The 20,353-nt window shown below is 43.9% G+C and overlaps 1 protein-coding gene across 1 annotated transcript in view; it reads left to right on the forward strand.

The window, feature by feature from the left end:
* Positions 1-3,016: 3,016 nt before the first annotated feature.
* Positions 3,017-20,353, forward strand: part of CTBP2 (C-terminal binding protein 2) — an 81,235-nt gene continuing 63,898 nt past the window's right edge. Inside the window, exon 1 of the mRNA XM_075257766.1 lies at positions 3,017-3,164. The gene's annotated coding sequence lies outside the window, so the exon portion shown is untranslated. The remainder of the gene's footprint in view (positions 3,165-20,353) is intronic.

The raw sequence follows: 20,353 nt of genomic DNA on the forward strand, positions 1-20,353 counted from the left end.
TCATTAAGGATAGGCCATAAATTAAAAAAACATGTCTTAAAGAAGACCTGCCAGGTTCTTCAAGAAGTCTAACCAGCTGCGTATCTTAGTAGCCGCTACACCGATTTCAAGGCAGTTTTTTAGACTAATCCCATTCCCCCATTAGCTTTGTTTTCTAATATGCCAAGGAATGAGTAAATGGACAACTGACCTTTCTCCACCACCCAGTTCTTAATACAGAAATGAACCTGAGCGGTCTGACATTGTGACTTTGACACGTGTCATGAGATTGCTACGGCCAAATCACAGGCCTCAGTGGTGACCTTAGGATGCATGATGTCACCCAGAAGAGGATCCAGAGAGAGCACCGGACGCCGTGAGGACGCCGAGGTGAGGGAAAGTGAGTATAACTGTTTATTTTTTTTACGCCTCGCCTGGGCCTCCATCTTTTCTACTCTGGGATAGAAAGAGACCCCAGAATATAATAATTTCACTTCCAGTTCATGAACTGATGAACCTCTAAACTTTCAGGTTGAACCCAAAACTTTTAGAAAATTCAGTTTGAATCTGGTTTGATCCGAAACGGTTTGCTCATCTCTTGATTCCCACTGTAATGGGGCAGATAGAGTAACCCCTCCTGAGCGTCATTGGATGCTGGCAGACACAGCAATAGCTATACAGTTCTTGGCCCCCAGTGGTCATGTGACCGCTGGCACAGAAGAGGAGCCACATCATGGCGGTTTCCATTGCTCCATTGCACTCGTGGAGGCAGGGGTGGTAATAAAACGCCTTTGGCTGCGGCTCCTCGTTCCAGAAATGCAGCATTTTTGTTGCAGATTTTGCTATGATTTTTAGAGTCAGTAGTGGGTTTAACAGAGGGGAAACGTCTTAACTTCATTTCCCATTCCTTTTTACGCCACTCTGCTGCAAAAAATGCTGCATTCTGTGTTGTGGGACCTCAGCCTTAAACTCCTCTATGGGATCCCTGGCTACCATAACAGCCGGCTCCGTTATCCTGCACTATTTCAGCTATTGCACCTCTGTACCTGTATGTCCTTGCAGGGTAAAAGTAGACTGCCTGGACATAGAAAGTCAATGGGTGGTCCGGAAGCGGTGATGTAATCTACCCAGTATATTATACTGATGCATAGCCTGAAATGTTGTCTAATGAATAACTGTATGATTGCAATGAGTGTATTGTGCCCTGCTAGGGAAAGCTGGGGCCTCGCCTGGCTCAGGTGCCCACCGGGGGAGTTTCATTGTTCACCTGTGGATGAGTTTGACCCTGCTTCTAGGAGTATACCTTAGGCATGCCTTATAGGGCTGTAATAAGTGTCTAAATGTATGAACATTATGATCATGTCCCTACAACATGGAATTGCTATAGGCAATCTGCTGCAGAAATTGGCAGACAAAATAGCCATTGTCTGGCCCCACTAATAGGGCTACCTGTAATCCAAGGCAGTAATGAGCGGTCAGAGCCTTCATCATTGTGTGCACACGTCTTCCTGAGTGTGAGAATTGGATATAAAATAGACTATTCACATACAGTATACGGTCAATGAATTCTGTCACCCTATAAGCTCAAAATCTACACTAAATCCTCGGTGCACTGCTTACTCTACCTCTGTATACTTATTATTCTATGTATATATAGTCACCATATCCACAGCACTTTACACATCAAGGGGGACATGAACAAACAATATTACACGTTACAATGTGACAAAATAATGAATAGGACTGAGGATCTGTCCACAAGAGCTTACAATCTATATTCAATCTACTTTAATACGTATACCACTGGTAAAAAATTGTATCACATTCACGGGATTCCATATGTGCAGAAGTCGTGTTCCCTTAAAGGGGTTGTTCAGATTTAGACCAATATTGAGAGACAAATGTTAAGGTTTGTGTAATGCAAAGTTATGTAATGTTCCAACTTCATTTCTGTATCAATTCCTTTTCTAGATCTCTGTTTACTTCTAGTGGATTAAACACAGCCCATGGTCATGTGATATACAGTCCATGGTCATGTGATATACAGTCCGTGGTCATGTGATATACAGTCCGTGGTCATGTGATGGACACACAGGTGCACAGCTCATTACCAGGCTGATGTCTGATTTCTGTGCTGTGACTATAAGGAGCTATGCACCTGTGTCCATCACATGACCCTGGACTGTATATCACATGACCCTGGACTGTATATCACATGACCACAGACTGTATTGTATATCACATGACCATGGAACTGTATATCACATGACCTTGGACTGTATTGTATATCACATGACCATGGAGTGTATATCACATGACCATGGACTGTACTGTATATCACATGACCATGGACTGATTTTTATCCACTGGAAATAAGTAGAGATCTAGAACACCACGAGGAATTGGTCTAGAAAGTATATTGGTAAATGGTCTAAATTTAATTCTACAAACAATAATATTTGTTAGTCAATATTTGTCTGAACTTGGACAACCCCTTTAAATGTCACTGTATATACGGCATTAGACAGAACAGACAGAACCTATGTCTTATACACTATATAATACATAATATTACATTATAGTTTACAATCAAACACCAAAAATACTAGTGTGGTAAAAAAAAAAAAAAAAAAAAAAAAAGTTTACATTAGAAATAGGATAAACTTTATTAGAACAATTTTCTTACCCTGATTCTCACACATCTTGTATATTATAGTACCTCAGTACACAGTGACAGATGAAACAATTCCTTTAGGAAATAAAAGATGCACAAGCGGAAGTGTAAGAGTCCATGAAGTAAGTTTGTAAGAAGTGCAGGCTGAGCTCAGCAGTGCCATCCCCAGCCATTGTCACTGTGCTGTGTCTTCTTGCCATGTGCTGCGCCCTGGATTTCCTATCTATCACACATGCACAGCCCCTGGATCCCCAGCCTCCCTCTGCTGCTACTGCTGGGGGATGACTACTCCGGAGTCCCAGTGCCCAGTCTTGTATTATTGGTCTGCACTTCCAGACCACGCCTAACCAAAAGTGAGGGGAGGTGGGCAGGGGAGGAAGGAGCCCCCTGCAGCTCCTGTGTCCATCTCACTGCAGCAGAGGACCACTGAGTGTTGTGTGTGCAGGGATTGTGCTGGAGCAGCGGTGGAGTTGGATGAGACTCAGTGCACTGACCCCCAGGATGGAGCAAGGTACGAGCCTCTTCTCTCCATCTTTCCACTTTGAAGACATGTGTTTGCTGACTGTGAGATTGCAGCTCATTGTCTGCTGGGGATGCCGCTCATACTTGCTCCAGCCACTACAATGGCATCAAGCTGGAAGAGACAGATTTACTATTGTTGTGCACATAGTCATTGTATTGTGCCCCTGGGATTGCATAGTGCATGGAGTCATGAGCAGGGAATAAATGTGTGATTATGGACTAGTGTGATGGCTGCAGTGATCCCCCCCCCCCCCCAGAGGTACAAGGGAGTGAATGAGGCATGAACTTTCACTGAAAGCCTTTGTGTCAGCCCTCAGTCATCCTGGGCAAAATGTAAGCAAGGTGTGCTGGGCTTATCGAGTGTACCCATGGCTGATCAATCTGCTGGTGGAGAACGCTAATGTGTGATATCTGCCCTGTGTAATAGTATATGTGTGGTATATACCGGTAATAAAGCAAGTTATGTGCACAGTATATGTGGCAATGTAATAATGCACAGTATAATAGTGTATGTGTGATACGTGCACAGTGTATAGTATATGTGCAATCTAATAATGTGTGATATGTGCACAGTGTATAGTATATGTGTGCAATCTAATGTGTGATATGTGCACAGTGTAATAGTATATGTGTGTGATATGTGCGCGGCGTAATAGTATGTGTGTGTGATATGTGCACAGTGTATAGTATATGTGTGCAATCTAATAATGTGTGATATGTACGCAGTGTAATAGTATATGTGTGATATATACTGGCAATAAAGCAAGTTATGTGCACAGTATATGTGACAATGTAATAATGCACAGTGTAATAGTATATGTGTGCAATATAATAATGTGTGATATGTGTGCAATATAATATGGCATGGTAAACTATAATGTATGAGATGAGCAATATGGTAATGTTTGATGTGGCTAGTATAGTACTGTATGTGTGCAATCCAATACTGTGTCATACAGTATATAGAATTTATCATGTGCACAATATAATAGACTACATGTTTAATGCAGTGATTTGTGATGTGTGCAATTTAATAAAGTATGACGTGTGTAATATTGTAATGTTTGATATGCGCAGTATGTGTGCAATACAACAATGTGGCATATGTACCGTGTGATTTTATGTGCTAAGCAGAATATGATAGCATATATGCAATATATATAATGTATGATGCGTGCAATATCTTACTGTACATGTGCAATATATAGTAGTATTGTATGCAGTAAAATATAATAATGGGCAATGTGTGCAGTATAATGAATATCATATGATATGCGCAGTGTAGTATTACATGAAGCGTTCAGTACAATAGTGTATGTGTATTATAATGCTTGAAGTGTGCAGGTGTTATTGCTCCACCTAATAGGACGTGACGGGTTAGACCCAGCCTGGCCAAGCCGCAGGTATCTAATGCACCTAGAAATTTGCCAACTTTTGACTTTGGTTTTGGTATTTATACAATTGTTCATTGGGGCAAGTAAAAAATAAATTGAGCATGCTCTCAAAGTCTCCAGTACTTTGGCCATGGATGTGGTGCTAGTCTGTGTTTGTAGATATAGCTGTAATATTGTAATGCATACTGTATATACTCACAATCAGGAGTAATCAGGAGCGGTGCCATATAGTCACTGAGGTAGCCGCAGTTGTGTGACTTTGTACACTTTCGGGCCGTGACCCTGTTTCAGGTTTTTTATGCATCGGGTCTCCAGCTGTGCTTCGCCCTTCTAGGAATTTTGCCAGATTGTTCTATATTCGGCTTAGTGGAAATTTCTCTGCAAATTCAGCAGAATAGACAGTTGATGGATATTATACCGCAGCCGCGGCCTCCTTAGCATCATCCAGGGACACAGTCTTCTATATCTCACCCTGTAGAATAGTGACCGCCCCACAATCCTAGTTATCATTATAGTACTGGCCAATGTTCTCTTACTAGAGGGGGCAGAGTTAGTTTGCAGGGGTTTTGTATAAAGCAGGATTTGACCGTCCCCCGCCCCCCCCCCCCCCAGTTTGTCACACGTGTTCAATATACTTTTTTGTAACACATGGTTGTGTATTGCAGCGTTTACAAATATATTGCACACGTGTGGTTAGCAAGGACCGCCCCTGCCATGGCCCATGTGCGACAAATTCAAGTGTTTTGGACCTAAGACTGCACGCTCACGTATCAGCAGAAACCCCACCCACATACTATATAGTCGTGCGATCAATGGCAGCTTCCACCACGTGCATGGGCACACTTATTCACATGTCAGTTGCATCGGAACGGAAAATACACAGAAATGGGGTATAATGGAAAGATTTGTACCTGTTCTGTGTTAGCCAACCCACTCCTGGCATTGGCTCACAGTCACTGACCAAGCCATAGGCCTTATTCACATGGCCGTTTCCTTCTGTTTTTTCACATGCTAAACGTGGCTACATTCACGTGACCCTTGTGCAAAACAGTTGGGAAAAGCATCCTTTTTCATGGACGTTTTGCACCTGAGGGGCACCTGGTCTTGCGGATCCCTTGTACATTTGAGAACATGGCCTGTATTTTGACAGTCCATTACAGCAGACCTTCAAAATAACGTTCATGTGAATATCGCCCGTTCACTTGCATTGAATTCAGTGCTGCCGTGATAATAAAATTGACATTGCATCGCTCATGTGAAAAGCCTCATTCACATCCCTTTCCTCATTGGTGTGAATCTAGCTTTAGTGAATGGCCTGCTAGAATCAGCGATGTGAGGCACAAGGGTATAAAGTAGGAACTCATAGATATTTATGCTATATATTCAGTACGAGTGTCCATGCTGCCTAGACTTGGTCCACATGTGGCCAAACTGCTGCCAAAAATGGCGCATGGACTCACACTTACTTGAGAATAGTCCAAGCACAATTGGCCTAGAGCTGCCTTAAGCGTCTTGGGCCGATCACTCGTGGCCCAGATGTCAGTCAGATGTTCTTCTTCTGGTTGTTCCTTGCCTTGCAGCAGTAATAATCCGTCACCATGTGCTGCTGCCATTACAGCTGATACAGCCCCACGGTTCTTGGGTTATTTGATGCACTTGGAGGCCGGGTTCACATATTTGCATTTGCTACAAACTCACTTATAAAGAAATCTATAAATACTTTTATAGAAAACCGCACTGCAGTGCCACATATAGGAGCCAAGGTGCAAGCGTTTCACATTCACAATGGATGGGGAGGGGGGTCGCATTGTGGCAATCCATAAAGAGTGTGGTAATGTGTGACCGGGGTTTCATAAACTTCTGTAATAATGGAACAAGCGTCGCTGCTGTTTATGGAAAAACCGCAGCAAAACACCAAGTGGAAACTCTGCCTTACTCTAATCTTAAGTATCAAGGACACGGCTGAGTGTGCGGACCGAGGGGGGTTCTGATGCTCTGCTATGTTCCAGCGTTGCTACTGGCTCTTATAGGGTCTATAAGATATTGCAGATTTTTAGTAAAATTATCTTGGAATGAAATTCCCCTACCGTACATCTAAATAAGGTTATTTCTGAAACAAGTGCATGGATTTCTAGCAGACCCATTGAGGAGAATGGGACAGTTGCAGAAGTTGCAACAAATCTGGATATACCCTCATAGGCCACGGCCAGCATTTTTGTGGACAGGGAATACCTAACTTCATGGGTATGTTCACATGGCGGAAAATGGTGTAAACATCGCAGCTAGATGCGATGGGATGCAGTGCATCAGTATTCCTTTGTGAGGTCCGCGGCTCGAGACACCCTCCTGATCAGGCCCAGTCATTTGGGCTTAATCAGGAGCGGGATGCCACGATGGACTGCTGAATGTGGAATCCGCGGCAAGCTAGGTCATGTTGCTTCTTTTTTCTGCTACTAGCTAGCGGGGAAAAAAAGAGAACTCCCATTGAAGTCAATGAGAGCCATTTTTGCAGGCGGATTCCCAGTCTCCAGTCCACAGTCCAGGAAATTTGGCCAATATACAGTACTAATTTTCTGTGCATTTCATGTGCAAGGGGCATAAGGGTGCCTGTATATTGTGAGGTGTTTTGTGAAATTCATAGTTTCGGCTAGGATAGGTTATGTAGTTCTTTCCAACCACTGCTTGAATATACCCTACACCCTATTCTAGAGCGCATGTGTGAATATTGTTGGAGGGGAATTTTCATTCATGAAAATATTTGTGTGCTTTCCTTATCCCATGCATATTGTTTATAATGCCAGCCTACATTACAGATATATAGATGAGCTTTCCATCCAAACACTACATAGTAGCATTTAAGGCTGTGGTCACATGAGCATTAGAGCCTCCCGTCAGGGTTTCTGTCACTTTTTACAGCAAGAAAAGCGCACATGCAGTGCTGTTATTGCCATTGTAATGCTATTAGCCATTATGGATCGGTGGTGTCCTTCTGGAATGGTTATTAATGGGCACCGTGATGCTAGTGTGCACACAGCCTGACCACTAATACTTAAAGCTCTTTATTACAAATCAGTAGTACAGCTGAATATGAGAAAGTTTGTAATTAGAGATGAGCGAACACTGTTCGGATCAGCCGATCCGAACAGCACGCTCCCATAGAAATGAATATAAGCACCTGTGACGCTGACTTTGCCGGCGGCCGGCCGGCGTCACAGGTGCTTCCATTCATTTCTATGGGAGCGTGCTGTTCGGATCGGCCGATCCGAACAGTGTTCGCTTATCTCTATTTGTAATATATCTTTAAAGCGGAAAGTGACATCTCCTTTACCTTCCAGCAGTCTGTAATACCAACTTCCTATAAATGTTAAGATTTTGAATCTATAGCCCAAAATCATCCTTATGTAAACTAGTTAAAAATAGATTGATAGGAGGGGGATGTAGCTGCAGTCTCTCTGCTGTGAGAGGGGAAGGTGAGATTCAATAGGAGATATCTGGGCAGCTCTGACATCACCAGTGACAGCCCCACTAGTTAGCTAGCATGGAGAGAGAATGGATATAAGCTATGGTCAGCTCTTGGAGATTCTCTCATAGTTAAAGGAGTTTTCCAGTGCAAACTCCTGACAACTGGTACACTTCTATAGGTGTTGATCCCAGGGCCGTTTTAATACAGTAGGGGTCCTTGTTCATACTTTAAGTGCCCCCCCCCCATTTTTTTCCCTACCCAAGCTCCACATAAGGCCCTCTGCTTCCTCAACCACCAATGTTACCAAAAAGAAAAAAGAATACTCACCAAAATACTCACCGCGTTATGGCGGTCCTGGTATATCCGCAGTAACTCAGCATGGCCACTACACTGAGGATAGCGCTATCTGCTTCCAGCTGATTGGTGAGGGTCCCGGGTATTAGATCTTCTCCAGTCTGATACTGATGACCTGTCCTAAGGATATTCTATTATGTTCTAACTAGGGAAAAGAACCATATTAACTAAAACTGTTAGGAGGGATTCTTTCCTGGACATGTTGTGTTTCTTCTGACTTGCCAGTATACCAGAGGGCTGAGCTCTGCTGAGTGTGCATGTGTCTTCAGTGGGGAGAGGGGAGTAAGCTGCTGCCAGACTCCTCAGGTATTCATTTTTTTTGGGAAACAAATGGATTGAGAGTTGAAATTCAGTATGGCCTTTCCTTCTTTCCCCTGACATCATGGATATAGTCGGCATACTGCCATACAAAGAAGATAGTTGGCTGGTCCTGCTGAACTTGGAAGGTTCAAGTGTCATATATGGGAGGCTTTACAGGAACCAGCAGAGAAAAAGACCCCAGATATTCAGGTTACATAGAGCATTCTGCACAAGTAACAATGTATCAGGCTTAAAGGAATTGTTCAATTTTACTTGCTTCCTCCAGAGATTCCCCCAGCCCTGGGTTGCTCCGATTCCTCTCCCGTTTTTGCTGTAGAGGCTTTATTATAGTTTATCAGCCCCCCATGGCACAGGTAAGTACCTGTGAAAATAGAGGAGGTGGCCTGACCATGTCCTCATCATGTGTCCTGGGGTCAGAACAACCCCAGCTTAAAAATTCCTTGTAGGAAGTAAATAAAATGGACGACCCCTGCAAACCACAGAATGCATTATACTTGGTGGCGCTTAGAATTTGCCGCTTATTTATCTGGTAATGTAGAACTGTCATTTATGGAGGAAGTGCGCCCTGCCGTGACTCCGGAGCACACTCATTTCATTCCCCCAGGCTTTTTCACATACGCAGTCAAGCAAATGGGCAAAATGTTAGTAAAAGTTTAGTCATTTGCTTACTTCATAAGATAAAAGACTGGAAAGCTGAATGTTACCCACAGTAGGAGCCGAGGGCAACTCATTGTTAAAACTACCAAACCACCCCCAGGTCCAAGGCTTTAACTCCCCAGAAAGCCCTGCTATAACACAATCTGCGCCCACATGAAAATTAAAAAAGCTCTATATTTACCTAGAGATGAGTCTGATGATGTTTGGTGCTCCTGGCGCCTGTGCTGTACATGCGGCCGAGGTCTGGTGTATGTACACTGAAGGTGATCCAGCTGATAGGTGAGTATAAACCCTTTTTGGTTGTGGCTGCAGATTCTGATATAACACAGTGATTTTGGACCAGCCTTAGGCTGGTCTTACACGTCCGTAATGTAAGTCCCCAAATAGTCTGCAATTGAGAGTTTTCAATTGTGGACACATTATATTCAATGCGGCCTCTTATTTTATCCGTGGTGTGGCCGGGCCGTAACCGTGGTCCGCAATTTATAGAACATGTCCGTAATGGCCATGAATTGCGGCACAGCACAGACTGACCCATAGAACTCTATGGGTGAGTGCGGCAGGACACAGACGTCTGCGGAGTCTATGTTGCCAATCAGCATCTAGTGTTGCTGATCAGCAACTTGCGGACCGTACATTCAATACGGTAAGACCAGCTTAAGGATTCCATAAGGATTTAGGCTGGTCTTACACAACAGTAGTGGTTTGTGCGGTCCGCAATTTGCTGATCAGCAACACTAATTTCATTCTAAAAAGTAATTCCACAGATGTCCGTGTCCATCTGCAAAGTGCATCCGCAAGGCTCCGTGTGCATCCATTTCTTGCGGATCCGCAAAAAACAACACATACTATTTCTTCTCTTCTGGCTCCTCGGCTGCTGTCTCTCTCTCTCTCTCCTGCGCGCTTACGTACTTCCGGCTTCAGCGTTGCAATGGTGACATCCCTAGTTGCGGATATGTATCTTCAGTGTATATCCGCATCACAGCAGGTGCCCATATAGTTCTATGGGACAGTCTGTGCCGTGATGTCCGTGACTTTGCAGACCTGTGGTATTCAGTGCCGACCCCGGTCACAGCACGACACACCACGGATAAAATATCTGGTGGTGTAAGAGGCCGCACTGAATACAATGTTTCCGCAATTGAAAACCCACAATTGCAGACCATTTGCGGATTTAACTTACGTTTGTGTAAGACCAGCCTAAGTACCCTAAATCGCCCTGACAGGTTCCCTTTTAAAGAGGGTCCATTGCCTCTCTTGACATTCTGCAGAAAATTACGATTTCCTCATAATTCTATGTTGTGGCGTTTCTTTGCTATTCCTCCTAGAAATGTATGATTCAATTGACAATTAGGTGTTGCCAATCGTATTGTCAAAGAGATGTGTCCCTACAGGCAGCAGTGACTGGACAGCGCTCATGTGCATGTACAAGGCCCCAACTAGTAACCCCCAGCTGTCAGTGTACTCTACTATAACAAAGAAATGGCGCGATACCGAGAAGAAAAGCTGCTTTTATTTTATGAAGAATACAAGTATGTTCTAAAACAGACAAGTCAAGAGATCTGACACATCCGAAAATAGAATAGGTATGATAGTGGGACTGTGGAGTTGATAGGCCAGGCCTCTGACTCAGACTCCTTCATAAATGGCTGACCGTGATGGTCAAACAGATGGAGTAAAGACACTAAGGGAGCCTTCACACGATGTAACGCTGCGCTCATTCTGGTCGTAAAAACACGTTCAGAATGAGCGTGTAAAAAGAAGCTCCCATTGACTTGAATGGGAGCCGGCATACGTGCGCTCCCCATTGAAACCAATGGGAGGCTTTTTTCCCCTATGCTTTCAATGTATTACGCGCGTATCACATTGAATCATAGGCAAAAAAGCCTCCCATTGGTTTCAATGGGGAGCGCAAGTATGCTGGCTCCCATTCAAGTCAATGGGAGCTTCTTTTTACACGCTCATTCTGAACGTGTTTTTACGACCAGAATGAGCGCAGCGTTACATCGTGTGAAGGCTCCCTAATTCATTACAAACCTAGTGAATGAATACTGAGCTGTATAGGTTTATGGGGTGTTAGTATGTTTGCTATATTCTGGTGCAGACACGCACAGCTGCAAAAAACATAGAAACTACTGCCTATGTCTCCTCCCTCTTGTCCAAGTATTTGCCTCATGACCTACATTGGTGACTTACAGCACATGTCGCAGTGCTGTGACCCCCAGTGATCTGACATTGGATTAGCAACCCCTTTCTAGGTCACATGGTAGGGCATAGAGTAGTTGCTTCACATGCGACCAGTGAACTATTAGCAAGGACTGGGGCTTGTACTTCCTGCCATGTCGCATACAGACACACTAATCTGATTGCCGTGCGAGTGCGTAAAACATGTGGGTGCAAGATAAAAGGCCGTGGGTGAGCGGGGGCTGTATAGGAGTTAATTCAATTGGCCCATGCCATTAAGCGGCTATGGTCGTGGCCAGAAAGGCCTGCATCCTTATCATCTGTGACAAACCATTCATCAGCTCCGTGCGGAGAAGCAGAAAGTGTACGACATAATCGGCGCAGATGTCAGGCGCACTCCGTGACCGATGGATGATTCACCTTGGACCAAATAAAACAGCACATTTAAGAAACAATGGCACCATCCCTCTTCTAGGATCTGTGACATTTACAAGATCTGCAGAGGGAAATGAATGTGACAGCTTTAGAGCGCTCTCGAATAGTTTGTAAATGAGAAGGTTTCATCCTGGAAATGTCACTGCTTGTTGCTAATTTGTATGCATGAGTATTCGGTTTAATAAGGTGATAGGCTTCAGGAAAACCTGTTTATCTCCTGGAGATTAAGGATACATTTCACATTTACTGTCCACCCAATTTATGGAAACCATTTATATTCTGCTCTCCTAGTCAACTTAGTAATGGATTACGCTGGCAAATAAATAACAGGGCTCATATAGACGTCCTTGCCGGGGGAACAATGTAACGTTTACCTGTCGGCAAAGCAAAGAGGTGGCGGTAGATACGCGGTGTAAGTAGGTTGGCGTACAGTAGGTTAGCGATAGCGTCAGAGCTTAATAAAGTTATAGGCTTCATGTCTATGGATAACACTGCAGCTAGCAAGTGATACAGATGTCCAATGTACTCTCTGTATCAATTCCTCATGGTCTTCTCTATCTTTGTCATAGATGAGAGTACCATTGATCAGTACGGCGAAGGGCCCCTATACTAAGCGCTTTGACCCCCTTCTCTGAATTTCCCCAACTCTGCACCAATTTCACATGTTCTGACATGGGCAGCAGTTTGTAGGGAATATGGACACTTTCCCCTGCCCAATTATTCGGGGTCCCAGGGTTAATGTGCACATGTTTCATATGCCAGTCTTAATGGCATGGAAATATACACGAGCCAGGAACTGACCTAGATTTCATCTATAGCTGAAGCCAGAAAACTGGTCTAAGTTCTGATAAATATGTTTTTCCGAGCCCCCCCGGGCCCACCCTGCTGTAACCACATCCGTGGAAAGTGAGGAATGTGTCGCATCTTTGCTGCAGGAAAGGGTCTTACGCCAAAGATGTGTCACAAGATCACTCTTCTACGCAAGATAACTCCCATTGATTTTTAGGACAAATTGTGGATTGTTAGGCCTAACGTCTGTGAAAAATTGATGTTTTGGTCTGTTTTTGGCCTAATTCATATGAATGGCCGTTGTACAGCCCATGAAGGTCTATGGGTGTATTCAGTTGTCTATTTTTGTGACCTAGCATGTCAATGTGTTGGATGAACTTGTAAGATGAAGTCATCCACTCACTCAATGTTTAAAAAAACAGCCTTGTGACGTCTCTTTGGAAAGTGTCCGTCATGTGAAAGGCCTCACAGCGCACCCTGTTATATTGATCTATTCTCCCCTAAACTTCCTTGTCTCTTAGATGTCTATATGATGGCACACAGCAAATCTTCACCCCTGTTCACAGCATTGCATGAAAGCTTAAAGGGAATGTCTTGGATCCAAAATGCTTCTCAAACCAATAATGTGCCATGTGGGGACCTATAATAGGAGCAGCCGCTTACCTTTCCATCACAAACCGATGAAGCTATGCAGAGATGGATATACAAAACTGCCTGCAAGTGCAATGGGGGCGGGGCCTGATTTTCTGCAGACAGCTGTGGCCTAGGCAGAGGTTGAAAATGTCGATCAGTGCTTTTGGGATGGTGATGGGCAATGATTCCAGAGGAGAGCTGATATATATATAGTTGTCTGTAGGCAGATCCTCCAAATCCTCCCGCCTCCAGTGCACTTGCAGACTGTTTTGCATATCTATGCACAGTTTCATTGGTTTGCGGCCACAAAGTTAAGTTTCTGTTCCTATTATTAGTTTAGGAGAAAGAGGCTTACAATGTCAGGTTCTTTATCATCGCCCACTTTCTACATCTCTCATTTTTAGGCGTAATTATTGCGCTTTTCTATCGTTAATGTAACAAAGACGTCGTCTGGCGAGAAGAGTCATTTCTCTGAAAATAGCAGCCCCAGCATATGTTAAAGATCATATTGTTCACTCTATGCCGTGCCCTACTTGGGTTATTTTAGGCGTACGGTTCACACTGATGATTTGTATTCATCCTGCAGGATATTGGGCTGGTTCTGCTCACGCAGCACATTTCTGCCATAAATGCAAGGATTAAATACAAGTATATTCAAGTATCCAGGGCAATAGCTGTATCAATCCCTCTCCCTGTCAACATGACCAGATTATTGTTATCCCTGATGGTAAAACAGAGTAAAAATAATAGTGGTTTTTATTAGGTTTTGCAGGAATCCCATGCTCTTGGCCTGCACGGAGGAAGAGGAGATATTTTTGGACACCTCCGATGTTTTTCTTTATGGTAAAGGCATTAGCCGCGACTCTCGGCTGTGGCAGAGACATTACCACCAATCTTCACCTTGTTACAATTCTGGGGATTATTGTTCTCCTAGCCTAGTATGACAGGGGAGGTTATTAATGGTAATACACCACTATTCTGGCATTGGTACATGTAGAATTTGAGCTGAAAAAAGGGAATATCCTGCTTTTTTTCCCACTGTGGTTAAAAGTAGTCCGAGCTGGGCCCTCAACGCATTTTTGGCGTCTTCACACAAGTCTGTTCGGTCCATACAAATAGTATGGGCAGTGATGTAGTATCATAGTCATGTATGGTCCATGCAGGACTACTCACTGAACACGGATGCCATGGTATTACTACATCAGTATAAGCATCATCATATATGTCCTATTCAGGTCATGGCCACCTCTAAACTAGACGTGGGGTGTGTAAGTAGATGTTGCACTAGACGTTCTCCTACATTCCTCCTCGCTGAGAGCTACAGGACACGCCGTGTGCTGAACATCAGGAGTTGCTGGTAACCCTCACTGTCAGGTTATTAGTGCTCACATTGCCTCGCATTCAATGGACATTAGCTGCCAATTAGTGCTCAGTGAATGAAGCAGCCAGAGCACCGGTAATGTCTGACAGTCCTGCCTGCCTGCCGGCCGCTTCTGGCTCTAGCACCGACTTCTGTCTCTTTCATTAGCAGGGCAATTAGAAAATAAGCAGAGCTTAAGGTATGGCGCCTGTATGGCAAGATGACGGAGCTGTACACCGACTGTATACAGTCAAAATAGCAAAAATTATCGTCCGGCAATCAAATACTTAAAATGTAACTTTTACTTCATTGATATAAAAAACATAAACATGTTTCAGGAGCAAGAAAAAAAGAGGAACAGCTTACGCGTTTCAGGACATGGTGTTGAGTCCCTTAGTCATAGCATCATTTTTTTCTATTTTGTCTGTTGTTGGCCCTTCCAGTCTGGGGTTGTCCGTTGCAGTCATTGCATATATACATGCAGTCAGATGTAGCGGTTTTTCCTTTTGATTTTTTGACTGTATACAGTCCCCTAGAATGTGCATTGTACAGTGTCTCCATATTAAGGAGGACTTCTTCTCTAGGGGCATCGCTGTTATGTACATAGAGGGATCCAAAATGGAAAATCCGGTCCATACATTAGTTGTATTTCCTGGTTCCGCCTCATAGTAATCTGCGATGCCAGGAGTCCCGGCCTACTTAGGCCACGTTCACATGGGGCGCGTTATGGCGTATTTTGGTCCTGATTCTGATGCGGGAATCTGTGTCAGAATAGGGCCAAAATGCACGGCTTCCGACAGTCGCGGCTTCCCGCTCCGAAGTAGGCTCAAATGAATGGGCCTAGTCCGGAGGGTGCTGCCGTGAGGCGGATGCCTGGGCTGGATCAGCCGCAGAATCCGCCTGAAGAAAGGGCAGGTCGCTCCTTTTTTTCCGTGAGCGGCACAGAAAAAGTAAGCTACTGGACTATACATAGACCTCTATTGTGAGGGGGCGGATTATGACGTGGATTCAGCGCCAAAATCCGCCCCCTTTACAGCTCTACTGTCCTGTACTATTCACAGGACCGGACTTTGGTGCCGCAAATTGAAGGTTATATTACTGCCTGACTACACTAAACGGGATTTGTTTGTTGTCTGTTACCATGAAGACACAGTAGTTTTCATCGTAGCTGTTATAACCAAAGGCTAGAACATTAAAGAGCTTGGCCATTTTCCCGTAACCTATACTATTATGAGCCAATTGCCACAATTGGACCCTACCTGCTCTTCCCTTGAAGTACCTCGTGTGTGGTTGTGCTACGTATGTTCAGTGTTATTCAATGGTGGCCGCTGATGGACAGGTCTGGTCGCATGAACCCCCTTCTTCATTATTGGCCATGTTGCGACCACAGTGGAGTATAAATGGAGGATCTGGCTGTACAACACAAAGGGCTGGCACTGCTCGGGACCACAGCAATGGTGCACTCGGTGTGATAGTAAGAACTCATTGTACAGTTTCCACCACGTATGTTAAAGTTACGGTAAAGAGGCCAACACCAGAAACCAGGTAGCCATATGTTCTACTAGTCCTAGCCTTTTTAGTGTTATTGTATTGATTCCTATGAATTCTTCTTTGCATGGTCCACTGAAGATGTCGTGTTGGCTCAAGGAGTGGTCTCTCTGGCTCCTAAAGTCTACAGTATTCCGTTGAACCCTCTCCGAGTATTTATCTCCTATTTTACAGAACGTATTTTTCACTCTAAGTGCCTTTTATTATCTCTCCAGAGGACGACTGTGGCCTCTCCTTGTCGTAGCATTTCTAAATGATGGTTATATATTCAGGATTTGTGGTTATAGAGATGGCTGTTTGTATAACTTTTCTTCAAGACCTGATCCTCAGTCGGGTGTAGTCCGAGCCTTGGCTGGTCTGGTTGCTTCCAATGGACCTCAGAGGACATTGCTGGATGGATGTGGCGATTCCTTCTCGTCTTTAACAGATATTGACTGTTGACAAGAGCAGTTTGTTAGGGTATGTTCACATGAAGGAATTTGGCACTGATTTTTTGGCAGAATCCGTCTCAAAATCGTCATCAAATTGCATCTTGTCTCTGCCTCCCATTATATTCAATGGAAGTCACAGATCAATGCAGGACACTAAAAATAAAGCATCTTCTTTGATCTTGCTGCAGATTCAGTCACAGAATCCGTGGTGTGAGGCCTAGTTATCTGAGGTAAGTCCAAGATGAAGGAACTAGAGATGAGCGAGTACTGTTCGGATCAGCCGATCCGAACAGCACGCTCCATAGAAATGAATGGATGCACCTGGTACTTCCGCTTTAACCCCCCGCGTGCCAGCTACGTCCATTCATTTCTATGCGAGCGTGCTGTTCGCATCGGCTGATCCGAACAGTACTCGCTCATCTCTAGAAGGAATTTTGTTTATTATTTGTAATGGTGCCCTGGTCACACACCTAAAGTTATGGGGTCAAGGTCACACGAGGTGTAAAGCTGGAAATACATTACATTCAAGTCAGCCGAACCCCCTGGAAGGGCTAGCTGTTCATAAAATATGACCTGGGGCTTCCTGAAGGAAGATGTTGGGGGAGAAAAGGATCGGACAGTTGGATTTCAATATGGCCGTCCAATTGCTCACAGATTCCCTTTTCCGATGCAGAAAACATTCATGTTCGGCAGGGTTTCATATGTGTTGAGTTAGCCGTCGGCTGATCAAGCAAGACCAACCACTATCTAATGTGTATGGGCCGTGTAAGATTAGACAATTTCTTACCCAAACTCTTTCATAGTCCTGACGTCTGGAATATAACCAGGTATGCGATGAATAAGATGAGGTCTTTCTTTCCTATCCAGTCCTTGTTTTTGCCATAGACTGTATCCCTATGTGCTTCTAAGTCAATTATCATTCTTATTGAGTCATTTAATGAACCTGTCTTGATAGGTCAAGAAAACATCTCCGATCAATAGTCTGTCAATAATACAATCATGGAGCGATGGATACAGCCCGGGCCGCCTGCTTCCAATTTTCTTTAGTATAATTGTATCAGTAGCGGCTCCTTTATCTAGCAGTGCTTTATATATATACGGCAGTCATTATGAGGTAAGTACATGTGCGGGGTGCTCTCCTCTGTAAGACGTCTTATTATATCCTTCTAGGCCACCATAATGACGCATCACAAGCTATCTCAGTGACTAGCGAGAATTCAAGGGAACAGCTTTTTAAGAATTCATTTCCAAAGCCGTTCTAGGAAGATATTACTAAACCACATGTACAGAACGGCATGAGCTAGCGGACTACAACTCCCAGCTATCTGTATAAACACCATAGAGTGAATGGGACAGCAATGCACATGTGTGATCAGACATATCACTTGTGTATAGGTTATTACCCCCTTTAAACGATGAGATTGTGGCTGCCCGTAGCCACCACTTGAGGGAGCACTAGAGCATATGATGTATACATTTTATTCAGTGATACATATCTGTATACTGTAAACTCCTACAGCAAAAATCCATCCTTGTAATCTGTTGACTCCATAAATGAGCTCGCTTCTTTCAGGGGCCAAAGGTGTTTTGTTTTTTTATTGCAACCTCGTGTACAGATCGCCGCCCTCCCATAGTCTGTAGCCCCAAGATCTGACTCCGCATGTAATAGAAACTATTGGTAGCGGGAGGACGAAGCCGAACTTGTCAGGATAAATGACTGTCAAGGCTAATAAAATCGCGCTTCCCGTTGCATATATAAGTTGTAATTCTCCATTATGTTGCTAAGCAACTCGCGTCTAATGACCTTCAGAAATGTCGGCTTTTGTGCGCTCGGCGCCTGAAATGTGTATACTTTGTGTGACCGCGCTGACAACATGGCGTCCTCTAATTATAGATAGATATCATTTATCGTCATCATCAGAATAGATTAAACGCTGCCGCTCTAATAGAAATCATGGACGGCTGTCACTGCCCTGAAGAAGGCGTTACAATATGTCAGCTGCGATTCCTCTCACTCCACATAGATGGGGGGGGGTTGTGCCCCTGTATTAATATGACCCAGCGTCTGTCATTTGTATGTTCCGTGTATCTTGTCTGTCTGTGAGCAACTAGACCATTGTTTCCCAACAGGTGAGTAAAGGTCCAGTGATAACACGCCATTACTGAGACTTGGCACCGGGTTTAGACCCAACTACTGGCACCGGAAAGTGACTTCTCTGCTAAAAACCTAAGTGCTCGGTGCTCTTGTCCCTTCTGTGTAAGACGTAGTAAGAGAAAGCTGGAAATACTGCCGTCCTTTACTTCCTCCCTGCTGAGGGAAATGTCTTACTAGATGGAATAAGAGACATGCAGTGTACATATATATACCGTATATACTCGAGTATAAGCCACAAAAAACTGGGAAAACTTATTGACTCGAGTATAAGCCGAGGGGGGAAATGCAGCAGCTACTGGAAAATTTCAAAAATGAAAATGGTCGGAGTTTTTGGGTGCAGTAGGTGCTGGGAAGGGGAGAGGGTGTTTTGGTTGTCTGTCTGCCCCTTCCCTGAGCTTGAGGACTGGGGTTTTTTCCCCCCACTTGGAATTCAGCCTGGCTGAATATAGGGTATCCGCAGTGCTCCTATTAACCCCTTCCTGACAGAAGAGGAGCACTGCAGATCCCCTATATTCAGTAGACCGGGCACTGTCAGACACAGGGATACCTAATGTGTATGTGTGTCACAGTCATTTTCTACTTTTATATGTATTCTAGGGGAAGGAGGGAGTTACAACTTTTATTTAATTTTTTAAAAACTTCTTTTTTTCCCCCACTATTCTATGTGAGATTCTATACATTACTATTGCTGCTGGTCATAGACCCTCCCCCCCCCCCCCCCATAAAAAAAAAAATACTTTTTTTCTTGTTGCTGACTCGAGTATAAGCCGAGGGGGGCTTTTTCAGTACAAAAACTGTGCTGAAAAATTTGGCTTATACTCGAGTATATACGGTATATAACGTCACATTATTTAACTACCGTATATCTTACTCAACTAGTTATGGACAATTTTAAAATTGTGAAAATCAAGCCTTGACCTTAGGGCTCATGCACATATCCTGTGTGGTATGTCTCGCTCTATTATATGGCAGACACGGCGCACCATACACTACTTTTGTGCCTCTGACTATATACAAGGATACAATGCTGGGGTTTTGTTTTCTCCTTCATTCCATGAGTTGTGTCACTTGTGTTACTGCTAAGATATTCTGCTACGGCTGTTTTTCCATGTTAGGGTACAGTATATGCAAGCTGTGCGGCCATAGGGTAGCACACAGAGCCCCTATAGGTCCAAGTCACAATGCCTTCCTAATGTTTGCCTAGACGTTATGGGTGCACGTTGTATACTGCTCTTCTTCAGAACGTCTTTAATGCTGTTAATGTTTTTTGTTTTGTTTTTTAATATATCATTAGAGGATATTCTTAAACTGGAGGTTAGATAGAAAGACATTATGAATGTTATATTCACTTACTGCCCTCTAGTGGTGACTAAAGAAACGATTTCAGACTTGGAAGAGTCTAAAAAATGTGATACTGGTAAACCGTGACTATACATTGTGCTCACACTGTGTAT

This window comes from Leptodactylus fuscus, chromosome 10 (genome assembly GCF_031893055.1).
Source record: "Leptodactylus fuscus isolate aLepFus1 chromosome 10, aLepFus1.hap2, whole genome shotgun sequence".
NCBI lineage: Eukaryota > Metazoa > Chordata > Amphibia > Anura > Leptodactylidae > Leptodactylus > Leptodactylus fuscus.